The sequence below is a fragment of the Triticum dicoccoides genome, chromosome 4B, assembly GCF_002162155.2.
Source record: "Triticum dicoccoides isolate Atlit2015 ecotype Zavitan chromosome 4B, WEW_v2.0, whole genome shotgun sequence".
Lineage (NCBI taxonomy): Eukaryota > Viridiplantae > Streptophyta > Magnoliopsida > Poales > Poaceae > Triticum > Triticum dicoccoides.
The window spans coordinates 84,065,991-84,075,418 of NC_041387.1; positions in this window are offsets into that span (position 1 = coordinate 84,065,991).

Below are 9,428 nucleotides of genomic sequence, written 5' to 3' on the forward strand. Positions count from 1 at the left end.
ACATAACTGTTGTTTACTCTAGTGATAGGAGTAGTAGTGGTGGCCAGTTGGACTACTACTTCTAGGACTTGCTCTAGATTTTAGGATTTCTATTCTTTTAGGATTTATTTTCTTCTAGGACTAGGTTTTTATTATTTTTCTGTTGTGATTATTTTTTGAGCTCTTTCTTTTTCATTTCCTACTATCCTTATCCTAATTATCTTAAATTGTTATGATGTGTGTAACAGGATTAGATCTTGGATTTGCTAGTGGACTTTGGGAGTTTCTTAGCCAACTTGGTGACTCCATATTTTTCATTATTTCAGCAAGTCTTTTGTAAGCATTAAACTTTCAGCACAACATTTTTATCTTATGTGTACATCTGTTTGCTTCCAATTGCAATATATGTATTGTTCTTACTAAAAATGTAGAGTAGTAATGATCCACTTCCACATATTTTTAGTTAGTTATCTTCCAGTAGTATTTTAAATTGAAGCCCTGAGCATGTTCTTTCATGAAAATAGAGTTTTGTCTCTAATGTTCTGAATTTCCTCTTTTCGTCAAATTTTGCTTCACAATAGTATCTCTGCGGCTGTTGTTGATCATCTTTCAAGTTTATCTTTGTACTAGTATTTGAGCTCTTTCCATCATCTACTGTCATGTGGAACTCTTTTTACAGTTAAAATGACCATGATTTACTGTGTCCAGTAGTTGGGTTTTTTAAGTCTGTTTACAGCTCTAGTACACTTCTCTTACACTTACTGAGGACATGTATTTCTGCTTTTTAGGTCGGCGTAAATATGGTAGTCTCTGAGTTTTGTTAATCCTATGATCTGTTGCTCTGTCAGCCTTTGTAATTTGCACCTATATTATGTAACACTACTTGATGATGTTAAACTGTAACTCCCTTTACTTAGAACTGTAACTGGTCAAATGTTCAGTGTGTATGTCTGAACTTGAATGTTGCAATGTTGTTTTCTTCAGTGGCTACTGTCAAAAACTTGAGCTACTGTCTTGCAAAGATGATGATCATCTTGCTAGTTTGCTGGGTTTTGTCTCCGACCATTGTGTCATGATGAATTTGCAGGTACCCCAAGAGGCCCTCGATTTTGCCGAAATGTCGATTAACTTCCGTTCCGGCAAATTCGGGTAGTCCATATGTCCTATTTTCAGCAAAGGTCATGCTGAAATTTTCCGTAAATTTTAGCATGGCTTTGCTAAAAATAGGACATATGGGGTACTTGCGACTAATGCATGGGCCGGGGTATCTTAGTACTTAGTTAAGTAGGATCAACTGCGCCGCCATTCTTGCTGCATTAAACCATAGGTGGGAATAGAGCCAAGTGATTAGGCCCAACTTAGAATTCTCCTTAGCATCAATAAACCCTGGAAGATAAACCCAACATAGGTGGCAATAGAGACAAGTGATTAGTGCCAAGTGATTAGGCCCAACCTAGGGTGCCTCAGCATCGATAAACCCTAAATGATGAAAACTTAACTTGGCTGCCCCGGATGCCTCGGTGTTGATGAGAACCTAAATGATGTACGCATAGGCTTTTAAGGTGCCTCGGCATCGACAAACCCTAAATGATAAAAGCTTAGCTTTTAGGATGCCTCGGTGTCGACAAACCCTAAATGATGAGACCATGATCTTGTTCCTTGACAATAACCAACTTTTTGACCAAACTATTTTCATATTTAGAGCGAAACATGGCCAACCACGATGAGGCCGGCAGTTCGGGCGGCAAGCAATTCTGGGAGCTGTCCCAGGAGATGGAGGAACAACCTCACCGCTATGAGGATGCCGCGGAAGACACCGATCCTGACTACACAACCCCTAGTGGCATCGGGGATGACACCACTGATGGTGCCGCCGAGGATGCCACCACTGATGATGGCGGTGCACACACAGATGGCAGCCAACCGAAGAAGCAAAGGAAGGACCGGCGCCCGAATGCGCTCCGCACCCTCAAGGAGGAATTCACTCAAGTGGACTCCAACGGGCATCCAACGGATCCCAAACATATAGTCAAGGGGTACTCGCTTCAGCTCGGGTGCATTCTCCGGAGCACCGTCTCGATCAACACCGAGAACCTTAGGCATAAGGACCATGGAAATTTGCGCAACCTCCTCTTCACGAAGCTGCACGAATGATACAAGTTCCCCGCCGAATTTGAAAACACACGCCTCTCAGGGAATAAAGTGAACAGTGCTGCCCTCACGAGGATGAGCACGGCCCTGTCTACTTGGAGAAGCGCGATCAAGAGAATGATTGATAAAGGTGATAGTTATGAGAAGATGAAGGCGAAAAATCCTTCGATCAGCGAAGATGACTACAAGGAGTTCAAGATCAAGTGCGAGAGCAGCGCAACCTCCGAATCAAGTCAGTGGGGGAAAGAAATGCGGGAGTTGAACTTAGGGGAACACAAACTCGGTCCCGGCGGTTACAGAGTGGCGGAGCCTATATGGGACAAGGAGGACGCGGAGCGTGCCAAGCAAGGCCTACCGCCCCGCTTCGAGAAATACAGCGGTGACAAGCAGACAAGGAACTTTGTCAGGGCCCGGTACAAGGAGGACCCAATAACAAAGGAGCTTACCACGAATCCGAAGACCAGGGCGCTTGAGCTTGTTCTGGTAAGGAATACACCCCCGCGTAATTAGCTCCATATGGTTGCACTCTAATTAATCCCCCATATTTCTAAATGGTTCATGTTCCTTCTGCAGGACACTGAAAGCAGTAGCGCGGGGTCGTCTCAGAGCTCTCCTTTCGACATCCCTTTAAATAGGGCGTTGAACATAATGAAAAACAACGATAAGCTCAGTAAGCCGACGCCAGCTGGTCGTGTGTCCGGCAAAGGCTTGTCCACAAAATGGTCGTCATACTATACCGCTGGTGGGCGGAAGGAGAAAAAGACCAGCTCGGAAAGCCAGACGCGTGAGGTAGAAGCACTCAAGGCACAAGTGGCGCGGATTTCGGAGCTTGTCCAAGAGAAAGTGGAACAACAACTGGGAACGAAGCTCAACGCCATGGTGCCTGCGTTGATTCATGGGCTGACGATGTGGATTGCGGACGGCCAACAGGGTCCTCCCCCGGTTCCTAGCTTCACGGCCAGCAACTCGCACAGCGCGCAGGCGGCGCCATTGGTGTCTCCGGCGGCGCCATTGGTGCCTCTGGTGGCGCCATTGGTGTCTCCGGCTGAGGCGGTATTCGTGTCTCCGGCGCCGGCACGGGCATTGGAGTTTAATGCACCCGGGTGTACGCCGGCCGGCACCTTGCTAGCAAGCGCCCCCTCCGTCAGTTGCACGCCCGCCGTTGGCGGTGCCTCGACATTAGCCGAGCTCGGCGACATCACGGTAACTAAGCCTCTCAGCCGATGACTTCATCTCCTTTCCTTTGACTGGGCATCCCTGACGCCCTGCATGTTTTCGCAGGGCGCCGCCGATGTTCCTTGCACTCTTCTGCACTTCGTGGGCGGCGAGTTGGTCGATGTCGCCAAGGGCAGAATTGTTCAACCGGGAAAACCCATGTTCCACGGTAATCCGATGCCACACACAGTGTATAGGGTTGAAGTGGTTCAGGTGCTGCCAGGCTGCCACGAGCTGTTACCTCCGATTCGACCCGCTTGGGCCGACGAAGAAGATGAGATGACCCTCAGCGCTTGCGTAAACTGGCCCCTGCTTTGGCCGAAGAGCCAGATTCGTTTGGGGGCGGGGGACACCACCCCACAGACAAGACCGCCAGTCGTGCCGGTGCCAAGCCATGGCAAGAACGCCGCAACGCTACCGGACCTGCCGGACATCCCTACGCCGGACATCCCTATGGCACAGGATCCGGACGATGACGGTACATTTACCAAAGTCAATAAGTACTTTGCCGAACATGGGACGCTGACGAGTTCTGCGGGCCTCTTTCTCAAGAAGCCAACCAAGACGACCGCGATCTAGCAGGTACGGTGGAGAAATCCAATTGCAACAGGCGTCGTCTGGCGTTCAGTTCTCAGGAGATGCCTCCAGCTCCTACCTTCACCGAGCCTCAGATAGCTGAGGTGCGAAATATTATCAGCCCCAGCACGCTCAAGAAGGTGGTCTGTGAGCAGAACTCGATCACATTACTGGAGATCAAGAAGAAGGGACGGAAACGAAAGACTAACAAGGGCGCCAATGCGAGCCAGCCGACACCGAGTTCGATCCGTGCTCAGGACGGGCCACCTTCACCTAAGGATACTTCGAGGAGGGTGCATGTGGCGGGTAGGGCGATGCTACCGCCAAATATTCTCAATGCTGCAACCGGTGCTATGCGGAGTCTGCACGACAGTGTTCTTTCTTTGGAGAAGCGGCGTCTCAGAGAGAATGATGTGGCATACCCGGTTTTCGTGGCCAAGGTGCCAGAGGGCAAGGACTTTGTGGATGGCGACATCGGGGGTACGATCGTCCTGCGGTTTGATGACATCTTTGCTATGTTTAACCTTCATCCGCTGCACTACACCTTCGTTCGACTGTTTTCGCTGAGTATGGAGATGCCGATCATTAGAGACAAGAACCCAGACATCGTGATAGTCGACCCCTTCTACATGCGTGCCAAGCACTTGAGCAGCGCTGGGGACCGCCAAGTTGCGAGTTCACACCTCGAAGGCGTCATTTTGGCAGACCCAGATAAGGATAACTTCCTTGTGGCTTACTTTCCTGAGTAAGTCATCCCTTAACCGCCCCGTAACATATGATTTCTTAGATTTCGATCGTTCTTTTTTTTCTAACATTCCGTGTTCTGTGAAGTGACACACATTGCACACTCATCCTCTTAAGCCTGAAATAGTCCATGGCCATGTATTTCGACCCGAACCGTAACTCCAAGATAGACTACACAAATGTCAAGAAAGTTCTTGATGATGTTCTCCCCGGCTACGCCAAATCTGGAGGCACCTTCACCAGGGCAGTTCGTAAGTACGACAAGCACACCTTCTCACACAATACCAAGTTCTGCTGCATCAAGCAGCCACCTGGCGGTCAGAAGGATGCCTACTACGCCCTCCATCACATGCGGGCGATCGTAAGGGACCATTATCACCTTCTTCTACCAAATAGTCTCAAAGGTTGGGCCGCGACCTTGTCGGCAACCCAGGACGCGGACCTCAGACAAGAATTCTTTCGCATCTAGTCGGAGTTTGCGGACATCATCCATCGAGATGTCCTTTTCATACCTCGGGGCAGTTCTTCTGCAGATATCAACCGTCCAACAGTGAGATAGATGGAACGCTACAAATGCAAGGTGACAACAACCGCAATATCATGACCATCACGACAGACGGCGGCTTCATCCATGCTCCTGTCCGATGAGTCGAGTCGAAAGTAGTGATGTGTAGTTATGAAACATTGATTGGCTCATGTTGTAATTAAACTTTAATGAATTCGTATGTCTCTTTGGTTTGGACAGTCGTTCAACTAAGATGTAATCGATGCTATTTATTAGTAGGACCATGAATCATGCTATTAATGTCTTGCTTTTCTCTTCCGATCCTTTTGTTGCATACTTACATATTGCTTATGTATTGTCTGCTGTTTGGCTTGTGCATAGAGATGCCATCGTATGTCGTGTACAAGGGTAAGGTTCCCGGAGTCTACGACGACTGGGAGGAGTGTCGGAGATAGGTTCACCGTTTCAGCGGTTACAGTTACAAAGGGTACACCACTAGGGCGAAGGCCGAATCTAGATATGCCCGCTATCTAGCTGGAGGGAGGAGGGAGCGTTGGAGGAACCGGATGAAGACCAGTTTGATCGCGATGATGCTCATCGTGATGACCGCAACTCTCTTCTATGTGGTGGTAGTTTAGATGATCGATATCGACTTGTAATGTGAAGACAAACTCGATACTCGTGGTCTTGAGACTTGTAATGCTTTATCTTTGTTCGGTCTTTTGAATTCGGAGACTAATATGATGAATTGTATTCAGAGACTAATCTTCTATTGTATTCGATGAATCTGATGTTGCTGTGTGCTGTTGTCTATATTCTGTCCAATAATATATTTTGTAACCTGTGCAAAAATCAAAAAAGTAAAAAAAACAAATATTCATACTAATGGCGCATCACCACCAGGTGCGCCATTAGTATGCCAAAGGATACTAATGGCGCATCACCACAGAGTGCGCCATTAGTATGACAAAGCACATGGTTACGTATGGCCCCCCGGGAGGCACACTAATGGTGCATGGTGTTACATACTAATGACGCACTGCTTGGTGCACCATTAGTATACCAGATACTAATGGCGCACCAGTGGTGCGCCATTAGTAAAAAATACTAGTGGCGTGGTACTAATGGCGCACTGGTAGTGCGCCATTAGTAGGCAAAACCGATGCGCCATTAGTAGGCCTTTTCCTAGTAGTGTGAGCCTGATCTGGAGCAGGCGCCATCGACGGAGGAGGGAGGTGGAGGGGCTACGCTGATGGAGAGGAAGAGGAAGATAAGGAGGCGGCGGCTGCGGCGGCTAGGAGGTCGTCCGCGTTGGGCGAGAGGGAGTAGGCGGCTGGGTGGAGAGGGAGAGGAGGCGGCTGAGGTGCTGCAGGATAAGGCCGCTAGGGTTCTGCGGGTGAGGTAGGAGGAAGTGAGCGAGGGGAATGGGAGAGGAGAGGATGCTGGCCACGACGCTCGGGATAGAAATCGTGCACTAGCGAATAAAAGGACACGTGGCTGGGGCCGCTAGTTGGGCGCACTAGGTCGTCCTTTATATGTTCAACTTGCTTAGAATTGCATGTAGTTCCATCATGTCATGTTGCATCCGTACTTTGGGTGTGTTTTGCTTGATGTTTGAATGCCTTTTGCATCAATGCCATGTTTAACTTGTTTTGCTCATATCTTCTAGGCCGTAGCTCCGAATTAAGTGAACTTTATATGTAACTTGACTAGAATTTTGTGTAGATCATCATGGCGCGTCTTAACTTGCTGTTTAACGACTTGAACATAATATGGTTACAGATCTGGACCAATTTCTAAATTTGCATATGGGGACTTACTGGAATTGTTATATGTTGTTTCCGGCCTCATTTAAACTTGCTTCCATGTGATGTTCTTGTATGCATCATCTATTGCCATGAGTAGCATCATATAGCCTTTGTCATGCATCATACTTGGTTGTGCATCATGCCATGTTTATGTGTTGTGTGTTTACCTTGTTGTTTGCTTCTTTCCGGTTGTGCTCCTTTTCGATAGTTCCTGTTTTCGTTGCGATCGTGAGGATTCGTTTGACTACGCTTGGTTCGTCTTCGCCCGTCCGTCTTCTTCATGGACTCGTTCTTCTTCCCTAGGGGGATTTCAGGCAAGATAACTATGACCCTGCATCTCACTACTATCATTACTATGCTAGTTGTCTCGATGCTATCGCTATGTCGCGCTACCTACCACTTTTTTATCGAGCCTCCCAAATTGCCATGACAGCCTAACCTTTTTCACCGTTCTTAGCAAACCGTTGTTTGGCTAAGTTACTGCTTTGCTCAGACCTTCTTATAGCGTTTCTAGTTGCAGGTGCAGTTGCAGATTGTCCCATGTTGGGACATGGATATCATGGTTATTTTGGGATATCACAATATCTCTTATTTAATTAATGCATCTATATACTTGGTAAAGGGTGGAAGGCTCGGCCTTATGCCTGGTGTTTTGTTACAATCTTGCTGACCTAGTTTCCATCATACCAGTGTTATGTTCCTTGATTTTGCGTCCCTAACATAGTGAGGGGTACGGGACCCTCTAGACAGTTCACGTTGAATAAAACTCTTCCAACAAGGCCTAACATTGATTTTACCATTTTCCTAATAACAAGTAAAACATAAATAGGGGATTTTATCTAGAAACCCTAGTATTCTTAATCAACCCCCCGGGCCAGTGCTCCTCTAAGTGTTGGTCTGAACAGAGTAGACTGCGGGGCCACAACGGGGAAACTCGAGGGTTGGTTTTACTCGTAGGATGTCTCATGTGGTGTGCCCTGAGAACGACATATGTGCAGCTCCTATCGGGATTTGTTGACACATTCGGGCGGTCTTGCTGGTTTTGTTTTACCATTGTCGAATTGTCTTGTGCACCGGGATCCCGAGTCTGATCAGATGTCCTGCGATGGAGAATTATCTTCGTGAATTGTGAGCTTATAATGGGCTAAGTTGGGACACCCCTGCAGGGTTTGATCTTTCGAAAGCCGTCACTGCGGTTATGTGGTAGATGGGAGTTTTTAATATTCGGTTGTAGAGAACTTGACACTTGACTTAACTAAAATAACCAACCGCGTGTGTAACCGTGATGGTCTCTTTTCAAGTGCGTCGAGAAGAGAACACTGTGGTGTTATATTTGAACTTAAGTAGTTCAAGATCACTTATTGATCATTACTAGTTTGCGACCGTTTGCGTACCTTCTCATCTTATTCTTATACTCGTAAGTTAGCCACCATACATTGCTTAGTCGCCGCTGCAGCCTCACCACTTATCCATTCCATACCCATTAAGCTTTGCTAGTCTTGATACACATGGTAATGGGATTGCTGAGTCCTCGTGGCTCACAGATTACTACAACAACAGTTGCAGGTACAGGTAATGCGATGATCATGACGTGAGAGCAATGTTTGCTTGTTTTGGAGTTCTCCTACTTCTTCTTCCTTGATCAGGGGATAGGTTCCTGGTCGGCAGCCTGAGCTAGCAGGGTGGATGTCGTTTGAGTTTCTGTTTGTGTTTCATCCATAGTGGGATGTTGCTCTTATGTATGATGATGTATTCATGTGGCATTGTATGCCTTTTGTACGTATCCCCAACTATTATGTAATGGTACAATGTAATGATGTCCACCTTGCAAAAGCGTTTTAATATGCGGATCTATCCTTGGTGGAACATTCGAGTTCCTCTCGGATAGGATCACATATTGGGTGTGACAAGTTGGTATCAGAGCCTCGACCGACCATAGGAGCCATTTTGATTGTTCGTAGTTGGTCGTTGTTGAGTCTAGAAGAAAACTATTTTCGGAGTCTAGTTATATCAGAGAGTAGGAATTCTTTTTACTCTCAGCCCCTTCGTCACTCTGCTAAGGAATCTTGATGTAGGTGTCTTGATATGCTCCTATTCCCCTTCAATTTTTTTAGGATCACGTGATTAGATTTCCGATCATTGGTTCTCAGCTCTTTTCATCTGGTGCATTTCTCGTCAAGTTGACTCGACCCTCTTTGTTTTCGCAAGATCAATCCTCATCTCTTTCTCGGACGGGGAAGCAACGTCGTCTGAAGAGAGACAATTTCCACCTCAGTTGTTTTCTTTTTCCCACCCGCCCACCCTTTTTCTTCTCGGAGCCGGAGTCTATAATCGAGTATCCATCCTACTCGTGCAAAGCCTTTGCATTCTTTCCTCAATTATTTCAACCGGTGTTTTCTCTTCAAGTTATTCGTCAGTTCTCCCTTCCAAGGTGCCTTTGTTTTTCCCTC